At 37.0% G+C, this 24,578-nt stretch overlaps 1 long non-coding RNA gene across 1 annotated transcript in view; it reads right to left on the minus strand.

The window, feature by feature from the left end:
- LOC118151460 (uncharacterized) overlaps positions 1-6,699 on the minus strand; it is a 53,780-nt gene extending 47,081 nt beyond the window's left edge. The window contains exons 1-2 of the long non-coding RNA XR_004739789.3: positions 6,517-6,699; positions 5,475-5,537 (exon numbers count right to left, since the gene is read on the minus strand). This is a non-coding gene — a long non-coding RNA (uncharacterized LOC118151460). The remainder of the gene's footprint in view (positions 1-5,474; positions 5,538-6,516) is intronic.
- Between the last annotated feature and the right edge of the window lie 17,879 nt (positions 6,700-24,578).

Raw genomic sequence — 24,578 nt, forward strand, 5'->3', positions numbered from 1 at the left:
AATACCTCATAGAAAGGGAGGAATAATAATATCTGACTCTTACTGACTGCTGAGCACTTTAAGCTGAGTGTATCATTTCAAGTTTACAACAACCTTATGAGGATAGTACTATAATTACACCCTTTATGCATTAGGAAAACAATCACAAAAATCTTAAATCATTTACTAGCGTTTCCACAGGGCTTGCAAATACGAGAGCCAGGATTCAGTCAGGCAGGCAAACTCCAAAGCCCTTTCACATTGATGCACATTAGATGAAAAATCCACTCACACATCTGATCCAATGTCTCACTGTCTGAATTACCTTTGAACTTTAAAGAGCTAACCTTTAGATGCCTGCTCCATCACTGAGAAAAATTACTGAGGTCACTGTAGATAAGAAGTTTCAGTTATTTATATCTACCCATGAAATATGACATCTATGGAGTTCTTAATCACTGGGCTAGCAACCCAACGTTCACTCTTTAAATTTACAGGGACTTTAGACCCCATTTGCTTAACATTTGTTAAACAAAAACCTATCACCAACTTAAAGAATACATCCCGTGACTGCTTTGCTCTCAAAGGCTAACAAGCTTAGAATAATATATATAGAATCAGAGTCTCATTTTTGGTAAGGTATGGGCAGTTATGCTATGCATAAGTTGTTCTTGTGGGTTAAGCTATCTCTGCCCCAACCAAGTGATAATATTTTGTTCTAAGAATTGGGGTACTCTTTTAAAACTTTAATCAAGTGATAGAAGAAGATAACCATGTAAGATTAGTCATTAAAGTCTGTTGCTGTCCTATTCAAATATCAAAAGACAGGGTGAACAAGGTGGACATAAAAAGATATTGATATAAATTTACCATTTTCTTCAACACATTATTATGCATTAATAGTTGCAATAACCCTCAGTTCTGTTAAAAAAAAATTCATTGTTTTGTTACCACTCTTGCTTATCTAGCATTTATATAAGAACAATGTTCAAAATGTTGTTGTCACTATTAAGAAATACAGGTATAGGCTACTATGAATTTACTCATTAAGTAAATAACAATGTATGAAGCTTATCCTATGACTATAACAGGCACATCCTAAAGGATAAGAATTAACAAAAGGAAAATGGAACAGAGTAAGGTCCCTGTTCATATATTAAGATGAAAAAAAAATTGGAAGTTATAATGAATTACAATTAAATCTGAGTCAAACATATAGTTGGATGTATTTCAAGATTTTTAAAATCCGAGAGTATAAAAAGAAAATAAAAATGTTTGAAACTTTTAGATGAGCTCAGTTAGAGAAAAATAAGTATAATAGAATTCAACTGTCTTAATAAAAGTTTCTGGAGGCATTAATAAACTCTGTCTTAGAGCTGGGCATGTTGGCACGGACCTGCAGTCTCAGCTATTCAGGAGGCTGAAGTGGGAGGATTCCTTGAGCCCAGGAGTTTGGGGCTGCAGTGCACCATGATCTCACCTATAAATAGCCACTGTGCTCCAGCCTGGGCAACATAGCCAGACCCCATCACTGAAAGAAGATAAAATAAAACAAACAAAAATCCAGACTCTATCTCTGCAATAAAATTTAGGAAATGAAAGTTTGATCTGAGCAAACGTAAGACAACCTTAATGATTGGGATGATTAAATTTTGGTGAAAAAAAAAAACAGGACATTTCCAGATCTAAAATCTGAAACATCAGTCAATGAAATATTGATCATCTTTTTGACAGAACCAACGGCAAAAACTGTGTATGGAAATAAGAGGTAACTGAATAGAACCTCAGGCCTTGTGATGCTAAGAGAATGAGAAAGACCATAAAAGGTAGGCAAAGCAAAGGGAAAAAAAATTCTAAGCAATTTTAAGGAAGGATAGGCTATGTCTTTCTAATATGTTTGCAGACCTTAAATAAGTGTTTTACTGTAAAGGTTTTCATTTCAAATCAGCTCTCAATGCTCCCACATGGGAGTTGAACACTAGGTGTATTAGTATAATAATTGAGAAGGCATTTCCATCTTGTTGAATTTGCTGTTAAAACTATTTTGCAATGTGGGTACATACCAACCTTCAGGTGTACCCAGTAAAAAGCCAAACTTGGAATGAACCAGCAAGTGTTGTGCTAACCTATCAAGTAAACAATCCTCCATAGATAGCCCTGAGTTGATTTTTCCATCAGGCTGAACTTGAATTTTGAAAACAGCTACTTCAATTAAAGCCTTAAAACACATGCCAATAATGTAAAGGTGTCAGGAGCTTTATTTCTGAGTTCCACATCATGATTTTGTTTTAACCCTGTCAATCAACAAGCCTTTAGGAAGACAATTTTTTATTAGGCAATCAATTGTTTTCATTATACCCACTACATGGTTAGTAAAAAATGGAGAACTGGCCTAGGTGTCAGAGTAAATAATGATGAAAAACAATCACTTAAACTTTTGGTCTCCATGCCTTCTAATTTCACAGTGATGTGGTGAAAACATGATAAAATAATCAATATAAATGTTTCTCATAAAGTCATTCAAATTCAAGGAACTATTCTTATAAGCCTAATATGTGTATCCTAAGAAACTCTCAAAGGCATACTAATGAGAATAGAACATATCAAAGAGATCATTGATGCATTTCTATAAGTCGAAAAACTAGATCACAATAAAACAACAACCACCATCCCATAATTCAGTTAATTTACATTAAGCATGTATATAGTGCCTACTACATCCTGAACATTGGAGACATATTTCCTGTGGTCTCGGGATAGAAAACTTAGTAAGAATGGTACTCACTATCTGGAGCTTACTGTTGTTCCACTGACTATAAATGCATATTATCTGATAAATAATGAAAAGGATCACACTGTATGAGTTGGACAGTTACTTTATTTGACCTCATAAAGCAGACATAAAATAAAAACAGGACACTGACGCTGCCATCTGAATATCCATTAAACATCCACATAACACATTTGACTTTCGTAAATATGTGAGCTTGAATAAAACAAAAAGCAAACCCCAAACAAAACAGTAAACTCTTGCTTAGAGTTCTTAGATAATTATCTTATTTCTTCAACAGATATGTGCACAGGAAGTTTGAGAGCCAACTCTCTACCCCCATTAACAGAGCTCTTCTCTTATTCCCTCGGACACATGGATGGAACAGAACCACCTCCTGCCCTAGGTGGTTTTGATTTGAATAGCCGGTCTCAAACAAGTTGGACTTTACCTTAACTGGAATTTATCTAACTCAAATATTGCCAGTGCCATTTACTACTTTCATTGAAAAGAAAAAAAGGCTCAAAATAAACTTGGACTATATACTCTTGGGGGTTGGGAATTCACAAATCCAAGGAAGAAAGTTTTGGTTCCAGAGCTGAGTTATAAAGGAAAAAAAGTATCTCAGCATTTCAAAAATTGCTTAGAAGGGAGAAGTTCTCTTTGCATTATGAAGAAATTAACACAAGAACTATTCTCTCAAGTGCACAGCAAAATTTTTACTCTACTTCTGAAAAGAAGAACACAAATGAGTGTTTGATACTAAAAAGGGTAGTTTCTCAAAACTTATATTTTTGCCTTTGCGATTTTTTTTCTAACTAAATTGAAAGTGACCAATGAAACTTTGAAAGAACTCCATTGTTCAACACTATCCTATAATCATAGAAGTAGTTCTCACTAATCACTGAAATAGTTTAAATAATTAGAAATTACAATTAATACCACTTGAAGCCCTGCCAACCTAAAAGACACAATTTTGCAGTGGAAAAAGAAAATAGAATGTTTAATTGCAGAAGGAAGAAAAGAAATATTCTGACTGAAAGAATGAACTAAATTTGGATTAAAATTATATTTATCTTTTTGTCACAATACCACAATCGTTTGTTTCAATCAGAAGGCTGGGTGGGCAGGGGGAGGGTAGAGAAAGGAGAGAGGGATCAAAACACCTTGCTTAGTAATAGTCCCTTCCTGTGTCTCTCCATCCCAGGAGTGCCCCCAGGAACACTGCATTGCCAGCCCATTTCTCACTGACCCAGCAAGCACACACAGATTTTCCTATCCTGGAAATCTTTGCCTCTACGAGAACTAATAACATGATCCCATTACACTTACACTTCAATTGAACTTGCAAATGAAATTTGCAGACTAGGATGATCAATTGTATTTCTTGGCTTGATTCAACTTCAGAGCCTCACCACCAAAACGCTGACTGTGTAAACTCACTGAAACTAATCTGAGCCTTTCTTTAAGCAAGTTCTATCCTGATCAGGTTGCTTTTTTTTTTTCCATCAAAATAAATGCAAGCTCAAATACTGGGTGGAGTTAGCCCCTATGATTATTACAAACCACTTATCAACCAGTGAAACTGTGACAGGATTAGATCCTGAAGACTGTCTGCTTTAATAGTCCTAGCAGTCAGGGACAACAACAAAAACAAAATTTATTATGTACCTATGCTGTGCCATGCACTGTGCTTGATCTTAACAATATAAGTCAAATAAAACAAAAGTGCTCCCCCAAAGCCACATCATTTATTCAACAAATTAATGTGCCAAGCACTATTTTATATGCTGGGGTTAACAGCAGTGAACACTATGCCCTTTTGAAACTTACATTCTGGTAGGCATAAACAGACAATCTTTAAAAAATCAATAAGAAAAATAATATTGTATTTTAGATGGTGATAAAATTCTGTAAAATAAAATTTAAAATAAGCTTGGAAATGGGTAGATAATGCCTATAGTGGGAGAGTCTTGGCTTTTTAAACAGGGTGGTCAGGGAAGGCCTCACCAAGTACCTGATATTTAAACATGAGAATATTACCTTTGATGAAGGTGGAGGTGAGGGAGTAAGCCAAAGTGGCTATCTGGAGAAAAAGTAATTGAGGCAGAAGGAAGAGCCAGTGAAAATGGCTTAGGGCAGGATTATGCCTGGCAGGAGAGGACCAGTAAGAAGATCAGTATAGCAAGGAGGGAGAAAGAGATAAGGTCACAAAGGTTTTATATATATATATATATATAAACACACACACACACACATATATATACTTTGATCATTGAGAAGGCTATTATGATATTCCAGGCAAGAGATGGTGGGGAGGGGACAAGGCTGGTAGCAGGGAGACAGGGTCAGAGCCTGAACATGTAAGTTAGAGCTCTCTGTACGCAACAGAGAACCACTCTGCCAAAAGGAAAACTAAAGAAAAAAAACCCCACAGAATATTGGTGAATCTCATGAAATTGACAGGGGATATAGGAAACCAGACTTGAGAACAGGATAGGAGCAAGGCTAGGGATTACTTAACCATCAGGGCAATATCCCTTGAACGCATGAGCTCCAACTGTTGCTTCCAACTTTGCACCATTCCACTCAAGATTAAATTAACCAGGAAAATTCAACTTTCCAAGCTTAGGTCACATGCCCATTTCTTGGCTTACACCCAGAAGCAGAAGGTAAGATCCAAGGGCTTCTATTTTAGGATTCCAAGGCAGTTTGATACACTCACCCCAGTTCCTCAGGACTGCTCTCAGTGGGAGAGAGATAAACACCCCAGTAGGAAACCTGGATGCTAATAAGAAGAAGAATTAATGCCAAGAAGCTAGACTAGAAAGCCATTTATGTCCATTAGATACTATTTGCTATCTAGTGGATACAGGCAGAATTATCAATGAAAGATATCCCAGAATAAAATCTGTTTCACAAATTGATCCATCCTTTTCAGTAAAAAGATACTGGTGATGTCCAGTTGTCATTTTACCCTCTCTAGATATAAATATAATCCTGGTTCTTAACAGACTGCCGTGGCGATTATTTTGCTGCTGAGTGGTCAAGTTTTTGCTTGAAAGGCCTTAAACCTCTAGATATGCCATTTTGAAAAATATTTAATTTGCTTTTTAGGCCTGCATAATATAGAACAGATATCTACTACACCTTCCTCTCAGAAGAATCAAAGGAAGTATATTTTAACTTGTTCATAGTTGAATAACCTTGTGACATTGTGACTATAAACAGCCGAATAAAGGTTCAAATACGTCATCTTACATCATTATTTTTATTTTCTTTAGTTTCTTTCCTTTGAACCGAAAATAGATATGCAAAGCATGATAGTCACTCTTTCTTTTAGTAACAGAGTATGCAGACCCTCCAGCTGATATCTCCAGGCTACAAGCTGGTGATGTGAGCCTTCCAAACAATCAGCTGCTGCTCTGATCTAGTCAATTTTGCCCCTTAGGAATGCACATCTTGAGATGCCAGATCTTCTCATTTTTAAAAAGAAGCTGGAATTCCAGATTTTTTAAATGTGAAACCTCTAGAGTGCTGGAAACTTTGGAGTTTTGGGTTGCTTTGTTTTTACTTCTAAATTTTAAACTTTAGAGAACTTAAAAAAAATTTTTTTTTAAATTTTTTCTACTCTAAATAGGTCAAATAAAACACCTAAGTGTGACCTCTCTGGTCTCCACACACCTTCGAAGTGTGATCAAACTTCAATAGAGATCCCTAGACTTCTTTTGCCTATTTCCAGTAATAACAACACAGTCCTTTCTTACCTTCATGGGAACCAGATGAAGTCTATGGCAAAGACACGCAATTCTCTGATAATTCCCATTATACTCCAACTGCAAGCACAAAATGATGCATGCATTTAGAGCAATTTAAAAATGCCATTTTCCAGCGAAGATACGGAAATATCGTGGCTTGCTGCTCTCTGTATAATGTCCAGAACCACAAAGGGAGTGTTGTGACACTAGTTGGGGTGAGACTGCCTTGCTGATTGGAGCAGCCCATGAGAGACACATGAACTTATCTAAAAGAGTCACTTAAGCAATGAAGTCACTGACGCTAGGAAAGAAAAAAAATGTATGTTGAAACAGGACCTCAGGGGAAAAAGCCACAATTAGAAAGGAGGCTCTCGTTAATTTCCCCAGCCAGCCTTCCCAGTTCTTTTAGATGGATTGGCTTCTTTAAGTTAACTGTGCACCATGAACAAGAGACTTCATATACAACACAATGGACCAAAAAAAGCAAATTTCTAAAAGCAATGGAGAAGAAATTTTTATGGAATGTGCTCAGAGAATTGGTTAGTCAGTAGACATTTATGTAAATATTTTTAAAGGTATTTATAAGTGACCTAATCCAGACAACAAGGCTTCCTTCTGCATTTTTTGCTCAGAACAGTGGAAGCTTTATTCACAAAGTCTATGTGAAAGAAACATATTTTTCCATCCCGTGGCTAAGTATATGTAGAATCATTTCCTTTCTACAATGCAAACTTGGCCCGTGGCTTATCCACTTACTCAGGTGAATGGCAAACCACAATCAGGAGAGGGAACAATAGGGCACTTCCCTGAGAAAGTGCTTTTCACCTTTTCAAAACATTTACAAACATTAACCAATTAATTGGTAGGTGAAGTTAGCCTTAAAGAGAGAGAGAGAAAAAACTGCAGCTGAAGATATTTCAAAGCTTTCTCTACAAAGGGATTCAGTGTCTGAGTCTGAATTGGAACTTGGACCTTCCTAACGTTAGCAGTTCAGAGATTGAACTCATGTAAACATTTGAAAGGTCAGCTGTTCATCAAATACTTTTCCAACTACAGCAAATGTATCCTTACTAAGTTTCTTTTGCAAAAGTTCCAAGGTGCTGAACACTCATCCATTGCCACCAATAATTAACAATTCCAAACAACCTAAAGACAGAGATCTTTTTGTAGGCATTTTGAAGTTTCAGACTATCTTAGAAACAGGGGATGTGGGAGTGGTAACCGTAAAAGGCATGCTAGGAAAAAGAACATCAGACTGAAATTTTCTCCCATTGGTTCTTCCCTTTTTCAAATTGATTTGCAGAAATTTAAAAATAGCTTATTCTCTTCAAATAAAGAGTTTGTGCTTCATGGAAATAGGCAGAGAAGTAAAAACCAAGCAAAACAATATCGTTTGGTCTAATATTTAAGATTCAACAAAACTTGGAGGCATAAATGGGCACTACAGTCATTCCTTATTCTATCCAGTTAACTTTGCTTCAAATATATCTGCCAAGAGTTTAATGACTTTAAAAAATTACCTGAAGTCCATATCTACCATAAGTTATTTCCCTCACATTCTTTCTGCACATCCAGCACACACAACAACCCACAAGCCTAATTTAAACAATACCATTTATTATAGAACTTGGGAACTGAACAGCTACCAGCTTTAAAACATTTGCCTGAGTGTCTCACACACACACTCTTTTATTCTAGTTTCTACATGACCATGGTTAACCTGACAGAGTTATGTGATGAGCTCTGTGGTACATCAGCAAAAAGAGAGGACTCTTGTGAAAGCAGGGTTTAAATTTCTATGTCGGATTCAAAATTAATTAGAAATGAAATGGTAGACCTAAATGTAAAAAACTATTAAACTTCTAGAAAAAAATCTCTATGACATTGGATTATGTAAAAATTTCTTAAACATGACACAATTAGCACAACCAAGGAAAAAAATAGGTAAAATGAAGTTAATAAAAAATTTAACATTTTTGCTCTCCAAAGACACAATTAAGGAAATGAAGCCATTGGATAGCAGCAGCCAGGGCTGCTCACCTCCAAGGCTGAGGGCCTTAACAAGGACTTCAGGGTGACCAACAACATGAGCAAGCCAGGGTACAGCCACCACTGCCACCCAACTAAGCATACATAGTTCAAGCTGTCATGTAGAAAGCAGCCACAAAGGAATGAGCCTTCTATGTATCATAAAACCCCATAATTTAAAATAAAATAAAAATGCAAGCTATAGACTCTGAGAAAATATTTGAAAACCATATATTTGACAAAGGGCTTGAATCCAGACTGTTTTTGAAAATACATAATTTTCAATAGAAAAAGGATACAAAGCCTATTTTTTTTTAAAAGTAAGCTAAAGATTTGCACAGGCTATGACAGAAGATATGCAAATGAACAATAGGCCTAAGAAAGATGCTCAACATCATTACCCATCAAGAAAAGGCACATTAGAACTAAAGCAAGAATGATCACTAAACATCTACTAGAATAGCTAAAGTTAAAAAGACTGACTATATCAAGTGTTGCCAAGGATAAGAACAACCAGACTCTAATATATTGCTGGAAGTGCAACACAGTATAGCCACTTTGGAAAACAGTATGGCAGACCCAGCAAACCCACTTCTAGATATTTACCCAAGATAAATGAAAACATATTTCCACACAAATAAATTTATATGAGTACTCATAGCAGCATTATTGATAATTGCCAAATACTGGAAATAACCCAGATGCCCATCAACTGGCGAGCTGGTAAACAAATCAGAGTATATCTATGATATGAAATACTACTTATCAATAAGAAAGAAAAAAACTACTGATCAAAACAACAATACAGATGGATCTCAAAAGCCCTGTATATTAAGCAAAACAATCCAGACTGAAACGACTATCATATTGTATGATTCTATGTGTATGACAATCTGGAAAAGGTAAAACTACATTGACAGAAAGTAAAATAAATGATTACCTGGAGCCAGAGGTCAGGAGGAATGATAAAATGCAAAGGGACGCAAAGGCTACTTTCTGGAGTAAAAGAATTTATCTATATATTTATATGGCAAAGATTATAATAGCTATATACAATTACCAAAATTCATTAAAACTTGTATGTCAAAGTGAAATTTATTCTATGTAAATCATACTTCAATAAAGATTAAAAAAAGAAATAAATCACCATGTCAGGAAGTCTTCATTTACTCTTGTTGTTCTACAAAATCTTGCTCTTTGAAATAGTCTGGGTACTTCACAATTTCATAACAGATTTGAGGTGTCCTTTCAGAATGAACCCATTAAACATTATGCATCTGTGATGTGTTCTGATATTGACAATATCAGAACACATCAGAAAACTGTCTTATTGACCTAAAGCAATATCAATGATTTGACTTTCTCCTTAGTCACCTTCAGAATGCCATTTCTTTCTTTATTTTATTTTTTTTATTGTACTTAAGGCTCTGGGGCATCTGTGCAGATCATGCAGGATTGTTGGATAGGTACATACATGGCAATGTGGTTTGCTGCCTCCATCCCCCCATCACTTATATCTGGCATTTCTTCCCATGTTATCCCTCCCCAACTCCCTGCCCCCCACTGTCCCTCCCCTATTCCCCACCCAACAGACCCCAGTTTGTGATGCTTCCCTCCCTGTGTCCATGCCTTCTCATTGTTTAAAACCTGCCTGTGAGTGAGAACATGTGGTATTTGATTTTCTGTTCTTATGTCAGTTTGCTGAGGTTGATGGTTTCCAGATTCATCCAGGTCCCTACAAAGGACACAAACTCATCGTTTTTTATGGCTGCATAATATTCCATGGGGTATATGTGCCACATTTTCCTTGTCCAGTCTATCATTGATGGGCATTTGGGTTGGTTCCAGGTCTTTGCTATTGTAAACAGTGCCACTATGAACATATGTGTGCATGTGTCTTTATAATAGAATGATTTATAATCCCTTGGTTATATACCCAGTAATGAGATTGCTGGGTCAAATGGAATTTCTATTTCTAGGTCCTTGAGAAATCACCACACTGTCTTCCACAATGGTTGAACTAGTTTACACTCCCACCAACAGCGTAAAAGTGATCCTATTTCTCCACATCCTCTCCACTATCTGTTTCTCCAGATTTTTTAATGATCGCCATTCTAACTGGCGTGAGATGGTATCTCAATGTGGTTTTGATTTGCATTTCTCTAATGACCAGTGTTGATGAGCATTTTTTCATATGTTTGTTGGCCTCATATATGTCTTCTTTTGTAAAGTGTCTATTCATGTCCTTTGCCCACTTTTGAATGGGTTTGTTTGTTTTTTTCTTGTAAATCTGTTTTAGTTCTTTGTAGATTCTGTATGTTACCCTTTGTCAGATGGGTAGATTGCAAAAATGTTTTCCCATTCTGTTGGTTGCCAGTTCACTGTAATGATTGTTTCTTTTGCTGTACAGAAGCTCTGGAGTTTAATTAGATTCCATTTGTCTATTTTGGCTTTTGTTGCCAATGCTTTTGGTGTTTTAGTCATGAAGTCCTTGCCTATGCCTATGTCTTGAATGGTTTTGCCTAGGTTTTCTTCCAGGGTTTTTATGGTGTTATGTCTTAAGTTTAAGTCTTTAATCCATCTGGAGTTAATTTTAGTGTAAGGTGTCAGGAAGGGGTCCAGTTTCTGTCTTCTGCACATGGCTAGCCAGTCATCCCAACAACATTTATTAAACAGGGAATCCTTTCCCCATTTCTTGTTTTTGTTAGGCTTGTCAAAGATCAGATGGTTGTAGATGTCTGGCCTTGCCTCTGAGACCTCTATTCTGTTCCATTGGCCTATATCTCTGTTTTGGTACCAGTACTATGCTGTTTTGATTACTGTGGCCTATTTCTTAAAGTGGGAAGACAGCATCTAAAGTTGGTGTACTTACAGTGGAATGCAATTCACAAGCCTTCATGGAGCGAGTGTCTGCTGCCTTGAACTCTGGAATCAGACTGCTATTAAACTGATTCTAATTACAGGTCTACCACTGAATAGTATCACCTTGGACAAGTTATTTATCTGTGCTTCAGCTTCCCCGTCTGTAAAATGGAGGTAACAACCATGCCTACCCAATAGGGCTGTTCTGATGACTCAATGAGCTAATTCATTAAAAGTTCTTAGAACAGGGCCTAGCACATAAACAATCACCTTGCCTTTGTCATTATGTTGTGGTGCTAACACTACACAGAGGGTTTGTTTTTGTTGTTTGTTTTGATGAGCTCACAGTTGAGCAGAGAGAAAGGGAACTAATAACATACCACAAGAGACACAAAAAGAAAAATGTTTAAGTACTGTGAGAGTACAAATGTATGCACAACTTCATGGTGGTAGTGCGGAGCTTGTTTCCTATGTATACCAACATTTGAGAGCCTCAGTCGGGGCAGATTTACTCAGAACTCTGCCTCTCAGGGCTCCAAGAGCTGAGCTCTGAAACTTCAATGTACATACAAATCCCCTGGGAATCCTTTAAAAAATCAGATTCTCTGATTCAGTAGGTTGGAGGGATAAAGGGACTGAATTCTGCCAGATGTTGCAGCCATCGCTGTTCTACAGACCACGCTAGGGGTCACAGGGCTGTAGACTATCCCACCCATCTCTCCAGCTCTTGTTTATCTCCAGACTACTTCTTCTTGCCCAGCTTTAGTACACCTTAAAACTACCTTCTATTTACTTACCGTCTAAAAATGCTGAACCTTTGGTGAGAGGAGATGATCAAACTGTTTTTATTTTCATACACCTATTGTTGAAAAATGGTACTTTTAAAAAAATATTTCTTGGCTCTCTGGAATTGCTCACTGAGATTCTAGAAAAGCCTAAGAGGTCAGGATAGTGGTATATAAAATAGAGGGACTGATGATGACAAAAGTGTGAAAAATGAACTTTCTTTTGTAATGTAATGCACATACTCATCTGGCCCTATTAACTTTTTCTTCAACACACTCTTTTAAATAATATGATGAAACTAACAGCGCTGCCGTCTCTGGAGTCATCAAGGATTGACTAAGGAGGAGTCTTAGAATAAATCTCCTTATTTAGAACTTAAGAACCTGAGCTCTCTGGTCTCCTGTGCAGACATGCTCTGGAAGCCTCTCCTTACTGGCACTCCTGCAGGGAAAGAGCTATGTGCAACCAGCTGCCAAGGCTTCAGCTCCCTGGCACCAGGCAATGGCAAAAGCCACTCCAGCTGAAAGGCGTCTTTTGCCCTCTGGGTGAGAATGGCTGCTTTAGAAAATGGCCTTAAGTTCCTAATGGCACTAAGTTCCTACTACGTTTTTTTCTCTGTGCTATCATATTTTCAAAGCATTAATCCTTACAAAGGTGCAAGACTTCCATTTTATATTTTGCAGGGCATTTCCTAATGTGTACTAACTTGGACTCATTCCTGGCTTTGCAATTCAGTTACTTTATCTTGTGGTTAAAGCGCTTCTGTTCATTGTTCCCACTTAATTCAGATGAATTAAACAGGCACTTTCAGGAAGGGGTTGCATTACCCACTCTCTATAAAATAGGCCTGCATGCTGAGGGTTACCTAGAGGCAATTTATTTAATTTGGTGCATTTTAGGTGAAGGAAATAGTTTGGTCTGAAATTCCACCTCTTTGCCCCAAAGTCTTAGTTCTCAAACTAAAAGAAACCACCAATCCAATTTCTAGCCTGCTGTGAAGAAGCATGCTGTCAATGTAAAGATAAATCTGTACTTTGAAAACAAAATTAAGACTTTCTTTGGTACTTAATAAGCCCTTCTAGATGGGGTCAATCATTTATGGGAGAAACCAACGAGGATCCTAAACAAATTTGGGAAATACAGATGGTCCCTGACATAATTTTTTAACTTCACCATGGTGCACAAGTGATGTGCATTCAATAGAAAGATATATGATATTCTCTTTCTCCCTCTCTCTCCATGCTGGACTGCAGCACTGAGCCACAGTTCCCAGTCAGCCGCACAATCATGAGAGTAAACCACCTACACTCTACATCATACTATGTTGTCACATGACCTTGCCCAACTGTTGGCTAACATAAATGTTCTAAGCACATTTCAGTTCATCATAACTAGGACAAGCTATGATATTCGGTAGCTGAGGTGTATTAAACGCATTTTCAATTTATACAATATTTTCAACTTAACAATGGGTTTACCGGGACATAACCCATTTGTAAGTGAAGGAGCATCTCTAAATATAGTTCAGTTTTCTCCTGTTTTTGCTTTCCTCTCTTTCTGCTTCCCTCTTAGTGATTTACTGCAGTTACTCATTCATTTAGTATTTTTTCTTTAATAGCAACTTTGTATTATACATACATAGGATCTATATATGTGACTTTAAATAAGTCAAATACAGTCCCTGCTCTCACAAAATTTATCCTCCTAATAGAGGAGATGGGGGCAAGCAATCATAATATAACATGTTATATTTTTTATTTACAGTAATTGCCAACCAATCCCGGCCATGATTTGATATTTACTTTCACTCAGTAGGTTCAAATTTACAAGATTGGTTATTTCTTCCCAGGCAGGATCACTATGCCTACAATTTGTGTAGTTGTTACTAGAGAACAAAATGGAGTCCTGAATTAGGTAATATATTCCCACTGGCTTTCGCCAGACATATCTCTCAGAATATTAATAATTGAGAATAATTTAGAATATAATTGAATATTAATAATGAAGAATATATTAATAATTGAGTCCATTTTTCTTATTGTATAAAAGAAGGCTTTACTAAACTAATAATATAAATAGAAAACTACTCATTGACATTATTAATTATACAAAAAATATAAAATATATAAAGTATAGTTTTAAAACTACATAAAATTAGGTTAAAAAAATGCATGGCTGGGTGCCGTGGCTCATGCCTGTAACCCCAGCATTTTGGGAGGCCAAGGTTGGGGGGATTGCTTGAGGTCAGGAGTTTCTGACCAATCTGGGGAACACAACTAGACAAATTTATTTATTCTCAAAAATAAATAAAGCAAATCCATACAAATAAATTGGTCCCTTCCAACATATAAACTTGACTCCCATCAGTACTTGTTTAATATAGCTTTGCTTCTTAGATACTGTGATGTTGTGATATAATAAGAAATAAACATTTGGTCTTTGTCTCCAGTTCCTGGCCCAGAGCTTCTAAAACACTAGTAATTTCCTGTGTAATGGAAGGGAAAGCAGCATCTTTCATTGTTCATAATTAGCCACTTCCCACCACACCTGAGTTTATGGTAATGAGGTGAGTCTTGGAGGATGGAGGATGGTTAACAGAGGAACCAATTATGTGTTCAGAGGATTAAAACTTTTAGCCCCATCTAGGGAGGTAAGAGGAACTGGAGATTGAGTTAATCACCAAAGGCCAGTGATTTAATCAATCATTCCTATATAATAGAGCCTTCATAAGCAAAGGTGTTGGGAAAGTATCCAGGTTGGTGAATGTGTCCACTTGCCAGGAAGGTGATACATCCCAAACTCCATGGATACATCCTGTATCTGGGACCATTCTGGACTTTGCCCTATGAACCTACTCATCTGACTGTTCATTTGTATTCTTTAAAAAATCCTTCATAATAAACCAGTAATATGAAGTGTTTCTCTGAGTTCTGTGAATGGTTATAGCAAATTATCAGACTTGAGGAGGTGTCCATGTAGCCAGGTCAGAAGTATAGGTAACCTGGGGACCCACTACTTGTGATTGTTATCTGAAGTGGGGGGCAGTCTTGTGGAACTGAACCCTTAACCTGTAGGGTCTGCACTAACCTTGGGTAGTTAATATCAGAATTAAATTGAATTGTTGATCCCCAGTTGGTCTCTGAAGAGTACTCGAGAATGTCTTGGTGTAGAAAATCCACATACTTCGTGGTTGAAATGTTGTGAGTAGAGAAACTGTTTTTCATTAGGCCCAAACAAAACTTCTCCCTGACTTGATTTTTTTAGAATTGGAAACATTTAGACTACACTCATCTGATTGTTCTCTGAAGCTATTAAGTGAAAGCTGACCTCTTTGAGCTGCTTACTGCGATTAGACATATTCCAAATTTTTAACCATCTCCTTCCCTAGTCACCTAGGCAGGACTGATTTTCCCCATTTTGTAACTGTAAGGTTAATTTCACTACCCTTCCCACCTGGAGAATGCTCCTTCTTCATGGTTGCCCTCTCTTTCCTGATTCTTTGTACCTCAGCCAGAGTAGAGGAGACTGAAGTTATATAAATGTGAGGAACTCATCCAGTGATAATCTCTTCAAAGCAGTAAAAACTATGACCTTTGACAACCTTCCAGCTATTCACTCTGAGTCTTTTTCTGAATGGCCCATTTGTTTGAGAGGTAATTTATATATAATGGTAAGATTACTGTAACTATGATTTATATATTCAGATCTTACTTTATCAGAGGATTATCTTTATTGATTTTTAAACTACATTTCTTATTTCTCAAAATAATTTGATAGCCTAAACAAAAAGCCACACATACAATTAAACTGTAAGATCAAGAAAAGCACAAGGATAAAACAAGAAAGAGAGAAAACCTGATGATAAAACTTCCCAGAACCAGTTACTCCCACGTAATTTGTGGAAATCTATCATGATAGACCATCTGCACTCCTGAATAGTATTTATTTGGTGTTGTATGTCACCCCATTCTCTAATAATGTATGGCAAGTTTTTGGGGAACTGAAGATGTATCTCAGTCAACTTTTTTTATTCTAGGGGCTTTGGCAAAGTGCTAGCACATACTGGATTTTCAATAACAGTTTCTTGCATTCACTCTGGATTTCTAAATTTCCACTCAACTTCTTATAAGCGCTGTGCTTTATTTTTTTTCTTTCTGTATTTTAACAGGCACTTTAAATATGTTAAAATAGAACCATTTTAAAAACAGTTTTATGTGGTTTATGTCCTATGATACTAAGATGTTAGTTTATAAAGAATTAAGATGTGGACTCTTCCCTGAATAATTTGTATTTTTAAAGCCTAGGCAAAACTACTCTGCCCCTTATGCATCCTCTTTCAATTTTGCTGCCCCATCATCAAATAAACCCTCCTCCCACCAGACAACTTGGCCACATAAGTGTGCAGAAAATACAATCTTCAAGCCAGCACACTTCCTATCCACCTCTCTTCACTCTTCACAGACAGGAACATCACCCCCACTCCTGCTCAGGAATATTAGCAAATGAAGATCCAACATTTTGAATCCAAAAGATTGCCAAACACTCTTAGAGGACAACTGATCACTGTCAAAAAGCATTTGTAAATTCCACAACACACAATTTATCTTTGAGCCTCCAGCCTCATCAATATTTTCAAGAAGATTCCAGATTACAAAGAAAAAATTGTAATGGCTTTCTTTATACAATTTGGTTTTGGAAAATGTAAAATTTACATCAAGGTAAAACTGATAACAATTATTTATTATAGTTATTATTTCCTAATGCAAATGTCACTAATAACATCTGTATTTTTGCCAAGCATGTTTAAAATGTTATTCCCATCCCTGATATTATGTTTAATTGTTAACACATCTAAAATCTTAAAATATTTCTGCTCTCCAAATTTTAACAAAAATATTTTTTATTAAAAAACAATTGATTTTGTGTACACCTTTGACAGAATTTATATGACATGAATCTTTATATATTTTATTCACTCATATTCTCCTAAGCCCTTAGATCAGTGCCTGGCACAAAATATTAATAGGTACTAACTAGGAATACTCTTTCTGTTCTTATCCCATAGTTATTTCCTTATCTTCAACACTGCAAAAACAGCAGCCGCTCACTAAGCTTCCCATAATAGATTACTAGTTTCTTGAGATCTTATTTATGTTATGAAGCAACTAAATGAGAAAAGGATTAGGAAAAGGTTTAAACTGGAGGCAATAACATGTTGAAGGAATGGAAAATAAGCTCATAAAGTTGAAGGAACTTAGACAAAAAATTTAGTCAAAAAACAAAACAAACACACAAAAAATAAGAAAACTAGAGAGAACAAATAGTCATAAACAATGCTGGTTACACAAGAAGTTCATCAGAAAATAGCAGAAAAACAGTAATAGAGGCAGGAGGCAGAGAATGCTAGGCAGACAGGGGGAGGTCCACAGCAAAACCCCACCTTCAAGCCAAAAAGCCTGTAACCCATGGCCAAAAGTGAAAATTTCTATCCCTATTTGCCTGTTCTCTCCTGATTGGTTCTTTCTGAATATTGTCTTCTTACCAAACGAATATTGCCCTTATCCTGTGTCTATTAAGACCCTAGGTTCAGTCAGTAAGGGAGAGAAGTGGCTTGACTGGAGAGAAGAAGGACGGCTGGACTTTGGAGGAGAGAGGGCTGAACTATGGAGAGCTGGCCAGAGACAGCCAGACTTCAGGTAAAGATTATCTGCCCCTCCTGTCCCCCCCTCTCCAGCTCCCTTCTACACTGAGAGCCACTTCCATTGCTAAATAAACTTCTCTGCCTCCAGCATCCTTCAAGTGACCTCATTCTTCTTGGACTCCAGACAAGAGCTCAGGATCCACCAAGTGGGGGTACCCAAAAAAGGCTGTCACACTGGCCCTTTACCCTCGATGGAGGAGGGCAGCTGCCCCACCCAGTGAGGTGATAACACACTGCTGTCCACAGACAGCAGAGCTAAGAGAGCATTGCAATACTCCCCCTCAGGCTTCCCGGATTGCAGGCACCCCAATCTGGGCACCACAGGGCCCATATGGAGCCTGCTCCTGCCATTGCCCAAAGCAGCCAGCCAGATTCCACACTCACTTGCTCACACCTGGTCTGGCCATGTGGACGGCATGAAGTCTGCTCCTGCTGGTGCCCAAAGCATCTGGACAGATCCCACACTCACTTGCTCACATGCTCACTCCCACAAGAGGTTAAAATTTTTTGTAGAGATCGAGTCTCACTTTTGTAGCGATGGAGTCACTTCTGGCCTTAAGTGATGCTTCCACCTTGGCCAAAGCACTAGGATTACAGGCATGAGCCACCAGGCCTGGCCATCTGCCTGTGCAGTGGGCCAAATAAATGGTCATTTCCATCACAAGTCTAACAAAACAGTCAAGAAAAAGTCCTGCATCAATAGTACAGGCGGTGGGAGAATCAGGAAGACAGGCAGCTAGGAACTGATGTATTGGGCAGCACAATAGACGATGTCCAAAGAATGTGGTGAACTCAACTCAATGTGGCAGATAACATACGTAAAACTTGTAGGCAAGCAGGCAATGGTTTCAAGACTGATAGCAAGCCAGTAATAAGTACAATGAGAGAGCCTTATACTTATTGAACACTTTCTACATAGCTTACATGTGTTGTCTCATTTAATTCTTACAATTCTGTGAGGTAAATACTATTATAGTCAGCCTTCCATATTCAGGGGTTCCTCATCCTCAGATTCAACCAACCTGGAAAATATTCAAAAATAAATAAATAAATATAATAATAAACAAAACACAAATAAAACAAATTTGAGGCCTGTAATCTCAGCGCTTTGGCCAAGGTGGAAGGATCACTTGAGGCCAGGAGTTCAAGACCATCCTGGGGAACAAAGCAAGATTCCATCTCTACAAAATTTTTAAAAATTAGCCAGGTGTGATGTGTGCCTGCAGTCCCAACAGCTGAGGTGGGAGAACTGCTTGAGCCCGGGAGTTTGGGGTTACAGTGAGCTGTGATCACATCACTGCATGCCTGGCAACAGCGAGACCCTGTCTCTTAAAAAAAGTATATCTCTCTCTCTCTCATATATATATAGTGTTACGCTATATATATATGTGCTGTATATATATATATGTATGTAACATTATATCTATGTAACACTATTATGTATATATAGTGTAACACTATATGTATATGTAACACTATATATATGATATATATATGTGCTGTCTATATATAACACTATATATAGTGCCTATATATATGTATACATGGCACATATATATAGTGTTACACTATATATAGGCATTATATATATGTGTTACACTATATATATATGCACTAAATAGTAATGCTATATATGTGTTACTATATATTTATATACAGCACATATATATAGGTACACTATATATATATATGAACTATATATATGCATGATATATATGCACTATATATGTAGTGTTATACTATATATGTGAGACAGATATATATTTTATATGTATGCACTGTATATAGTGCATATTTATAATAAAAAATAAATATATTGCCTATGTATACTATATATATGCACTTTGTTAACATATATAAATATATATAAAAAATATATTGTTACACTATATATATATGTGAGAGATATATTTTATATATATTATGCACTATGTATGTATAGTGCATAATATATAATAAAAAAATAAATATATTGCATATATATATACTATATATGCAATATAGTGTATATATATATAGTATATTTATAAAATAAATATATTGCATGTATATATGCCATATATACATGCAATATAATGCATATATATATAGTGTAACAACTATTTACATAGCAATTTAGAGATTAAAGTATATAGGACAAGTGTAGGTTGTATGCAAATACAACACCATTTTATATAAGAGACTTGAGCATCCTCAGACTTTGGTATCTAAGCAGGATCCTGGAACCAACTCACCACAGATACTGAGGGTGCAAAAGGTTCTTTATCTTACAGATGAAGAAACTGAGGTAAGAAAGATGAAGAAAATAAGATGAGAAAATGATGGAGTGGTTAGGTCACTTGCCCAAGTTGACCCAGCTAGAAAGCATATAAGCCAGCTTCCAACCTAGGCAGTTTAAATCCAGAGTTGGATGTTGGCCACACAGTACACTCCACTCCAGGTGCTATAGGAGCAGTCAGTGGTAGAGAGTCCAGAGAGCAGGCCACAGGCAAGAAGAGGCAAGAGCCAGGCAGTGAGTCAGTGGGCTAAGAGTAGTGGGATAAGGCTCAAGATAGGCAGCAGATCCAGTGAAAAACTGGAACATTATACTGGTAAACTGAGGCAGAAGCCAGCATTCCAGGGGAAGGAAAGAGAGGCTCCAACAGAGTCACATAGCACTCACACCTAGTACACCAAATACAACCTGTGTGTGGTAGGACTCAAGCCTGATGTGGGAAAATAAGACTAAGACCACTGATGTTCTCCAGGCCTGTGCAGTACTGTAGCAAGAAAGAGGCTAAACCTGCAGCAACGTACCTGGGAAGATCAGCTAGCAATTCAGGCATTGCTAGCCCTCACACATTCCACCAGCCCAGGGCTCAGAAACTGAAGATGACTTAAGAAGAGCCGAGCACCCTCCCAACCCTGAACCAGGAAGAAACTGAATCCCTGAACATATCAATAATGAGTTCTGAAATTGAGACAGTCATAAATGCCTAACAAACCAAAAACAGGCCAGGACCAGAAGGAGTCACAGCTGAATTCTACCTGATATACAAAGAAGAGCTGGTAGCATTCCTATTGAAACTATTCCAAATAATTGAGAAGAAGAGACTCCTTCCTAACTCATTCTATGAGGCCAGCATTATCATCCTGATTCCAAAACCTGGCAGAGATACAACAAAAAAAGGAAACTTCAGGCCAATATCCTTGATGAACATCGATGCAAAAATCCTCAACAAAATACTGCCAAACCAAATGTAGCAGCACATCAAAAAGCTTACCAACTATGATCAAGTAGGCTTCATCTGTGGGATGCAAGTTTGTCCTAACACAAGCAAATCAATAAATGTGATTCATCATAGAAACAGAACTAAAGGCAAAAACTACATAATTATCTTAATAGATGTGGAAAAAACTATTCATAAAATTCAACATCCATTCATGTTAAAAACTCTCAATAAATAGGTATTGAAGGAACATACCTCAAATAATAAGATTCATATATGACAAACCCACAACCAATATCATAATAAACAGGCAAAATCTGGAAGCATTCCCCTTGAAAACCGACACAAGACAAAGATGCCCTCTCTCTCCACTGTTATTCAACCTAGTATTGGAAGTCCTGGCCAGAGGAATCAGGCAAGAGAAAGAAATAAAGGGCATCCAAACAGGAAGAGAGGAAGTCAAGCTCTCTTTGTTTGAAGACATGATCCTGTATCTAGAAAACACCATTGTTTCAGCCCAAAAGCTTCTTAAACTGATAAACAACTCAAAAAGTCTCAGAATACAAAATTAATGTGCAAAAATCACTAGCATTCCTATGCACCAACAAGAGCCAAATCAGGAAATAAGTCCCATTCACAATTGCCACAAAAAGAACAAAATATCTAGGAATACAGTTCGTTAGAGAGGTGAAAGATCTCTACAAGGAGTACTACAAACCACTGATCAAATAAATCAGAGATGAAAGAAACAAATGCCAAAACATTCCATGTTCATGGATAGGAAGAATCAATATCGTGAAAATGGCCATACCACCCAAAGCAATTTATAGATCCAACACTATTCCTATTAAACTACCATTGACATTCTTCACAGAACTCAGAAAAAAAAAAAAAAAAATTTAAAATTCATATGGAACCAGAAAAGAGCTGGAATAGCCAAGGCAATCCTAAGCAAAAAGAACAAAACTGGAGGCATCACACTACCCAACTTCAAAGTATGCTACAGGGCTACAGTAACCAAAAAACATGGTACTGGTACAAAGACAGATACATAAACCAATGAAGCAGAATAGAGAACCCATAAATAAGACCACACACCTACAACCATCTGATCTTTGGCAAACCTGACAGAAACAAGCAGTGGTGAAAGGATTCCCTATTCAACAAATGGTGCTATGAAAACTGACTAGCCATATGCAAAAGATTGAACCTGGACAAAATATCTTACACCACATACAAAAATTAACTCAAGATGGATTGAAGACTTCAATGTAAAATGCAAAACTATGAAAATCCCAGAATACAACCTAGGCAATACCATTCAGGACACAGGCATGAGCAAAGATTTCATGATGAAGATGCCAAAAGCAATTGCAACAAAAACATAAATTTAAAAATGGGATCCAATTAAATTAAAGAGCTTCTGCCTAGCGAAACAAACTATCAACAGAGTAAAAAGAAAACCTACAGAATGGGAGAAAATACTTGCAAACCATGCATCTGACAAAGGTCTAATATCCAGCATCTATAAGAAACTTAAACAAATTTACAAGGGGAAAAAAAAACATTAAGAAGTAGGCAAAGGACATGAACAGATACTTCTCAAAAGAAGACATATATATGGTTAACAGGCTTATGAGAAAATATCAAATTACTGATCATGAGAGAAATGCAAATCAAAACCACAAGGAGATACTATCTCACACCAGTCAGAATGGCTATTATTAAAAAGTCAAAAAATAGATGCTGGTGAGGTTTAGAGAAAAAGGAACATTTATACACTGTTGGTGGGAGTGTAAATTAGTTCAACCATTATGGAAGACAGTGTGATGATTCCTGAAAGACCTAAAGATGGAAATAACATTTGGCCCAGCAATCCCATTACTGGATATACACCCAAAGGAATAGAAATCATTCTATTATAAAGACACATAGGTGCATATGTTCATTGCAACACTATTTGCAATGGCAAGAACATGGAATCAACCTAAATGCCCATCAGTGACAGACTGGATAAACAAAATGTGGTATATATACACCATGGAATATTATGCAGCCATAAAAAAAGAGACCATGCCCTTTGCAGGGAGAGGGATAGAGCTGGAGGCCATTATCCTTAGCAAACTAACACAGTAACAGAAAAACAAATATCACATGTTGTCACTTATAAGTAGGAGCTAAATGATGAGGATGCATGGATATATAAAGGGGAAAAACACACACTGTGGCCTTCAGAGTAGGCAGGAAAAGAGGGAGAATAACTAATGGGAACTAGGCTTAATACCTGGGTGATGGAATAATCTGTACAACAAACTCCCATAACACAAGTTTACCTGTATAACAAACCTGCACTTGTACCCCTGAACTTACAGTAAAAGTTAAAAAAAAAAAAAAAAAAAAGAGCCCGAGCCTGTCCTATCTTGAAATTCCAATTAAGAACTGGGTGTGGCTTATGAACTTCACAGCAGACATAACTAATTCAAAAAGGCTAATACTGGAACTAAATCAGAGCCTTCCAAAGCTCCATAAAATACTACAATATTACAATTTCAGATAGGTGAGCAAACTGTGAAAGCTCAAACAGCTTCTCCATTCACTGAGGATAAATAATTTCTTTGGAAAGGCTCAATTATTTAGATTAAAGCCTCCTAGAATCACCTACAAAGCTTTTAAAATATATTTAAAATATAAAATATATTCCTGAGTCCCACATCAAACTTACCGAATCAGAATATCAGGTGGCAGTGCAAAGGAAATTATATTTTTTTAAAAGGATCTTGGAGAATTCTGATGATCTTTGTGACTCATATGCATGAATAAATGCAAAAGACTGCCAACAAGAGTCCATCAGTGAGAATTTTTTCCAAGAGTTGCACCCTTTCACCAGCTCTGACAGAGACAATGCCACTGCCCTGTTTAAATCACTAGTGTGGGGTTGTCACTTAATTTCATGTGATCAAGTACTTTAGGTATCTGCTGGACCCAACCAAAACTAGCCCTTCATTGAGATTGTAGAGGCCATCTGGAGTCAGATACCTCTACTGCAGATAGTAATGGAATGGGGTCTTAAACTGGGCCTAGAGGATTTGAGAATGATGCAGTCAACTGTGGATAGGTAGGAAATAGCTTACTAAATGGTTAAACAAAATGGAAACAAGATTGCAGCTATGACGCAGAGAGGTTTGGACAGTGACTAAGAACTCCTCTTCACTAAAATAATGGCAGTTGTTCAGCAGCAATGGTTAGGCCAATGGCTTTGTTCTCCTCCCATTACCTGGGTCTTAGAACTATCACCTTCCTTTGTCCTTTCCTGTGTGGCAGGGATTGAGACAGTGGAGGGCCGATTTTAAAGCTCTAGGACCAGAGTCTCATGATTATTATTTAAAGGATAATAGTTAAATTTTACTAAGCCCTTGGGACTGCTGGGTTTTGTCCTCAATTGTTTACAAACATTATTTCATTTAATGAACAACTTTAGGTCATTT

Source organism: Callithrix jacchus, chromosome 2, assembly GCF_049354715.1.
Source record: "Callithrix jacchus isolate 240 chromosome 2, calJac240_pri, whole genome shotgun sequence".
Taxonomy (NCBI): Eukaryota; Metazoa; Chordata; class Mammalia; order Primates; family Cebidae; genus Callithrix; species Callithrix jacchus.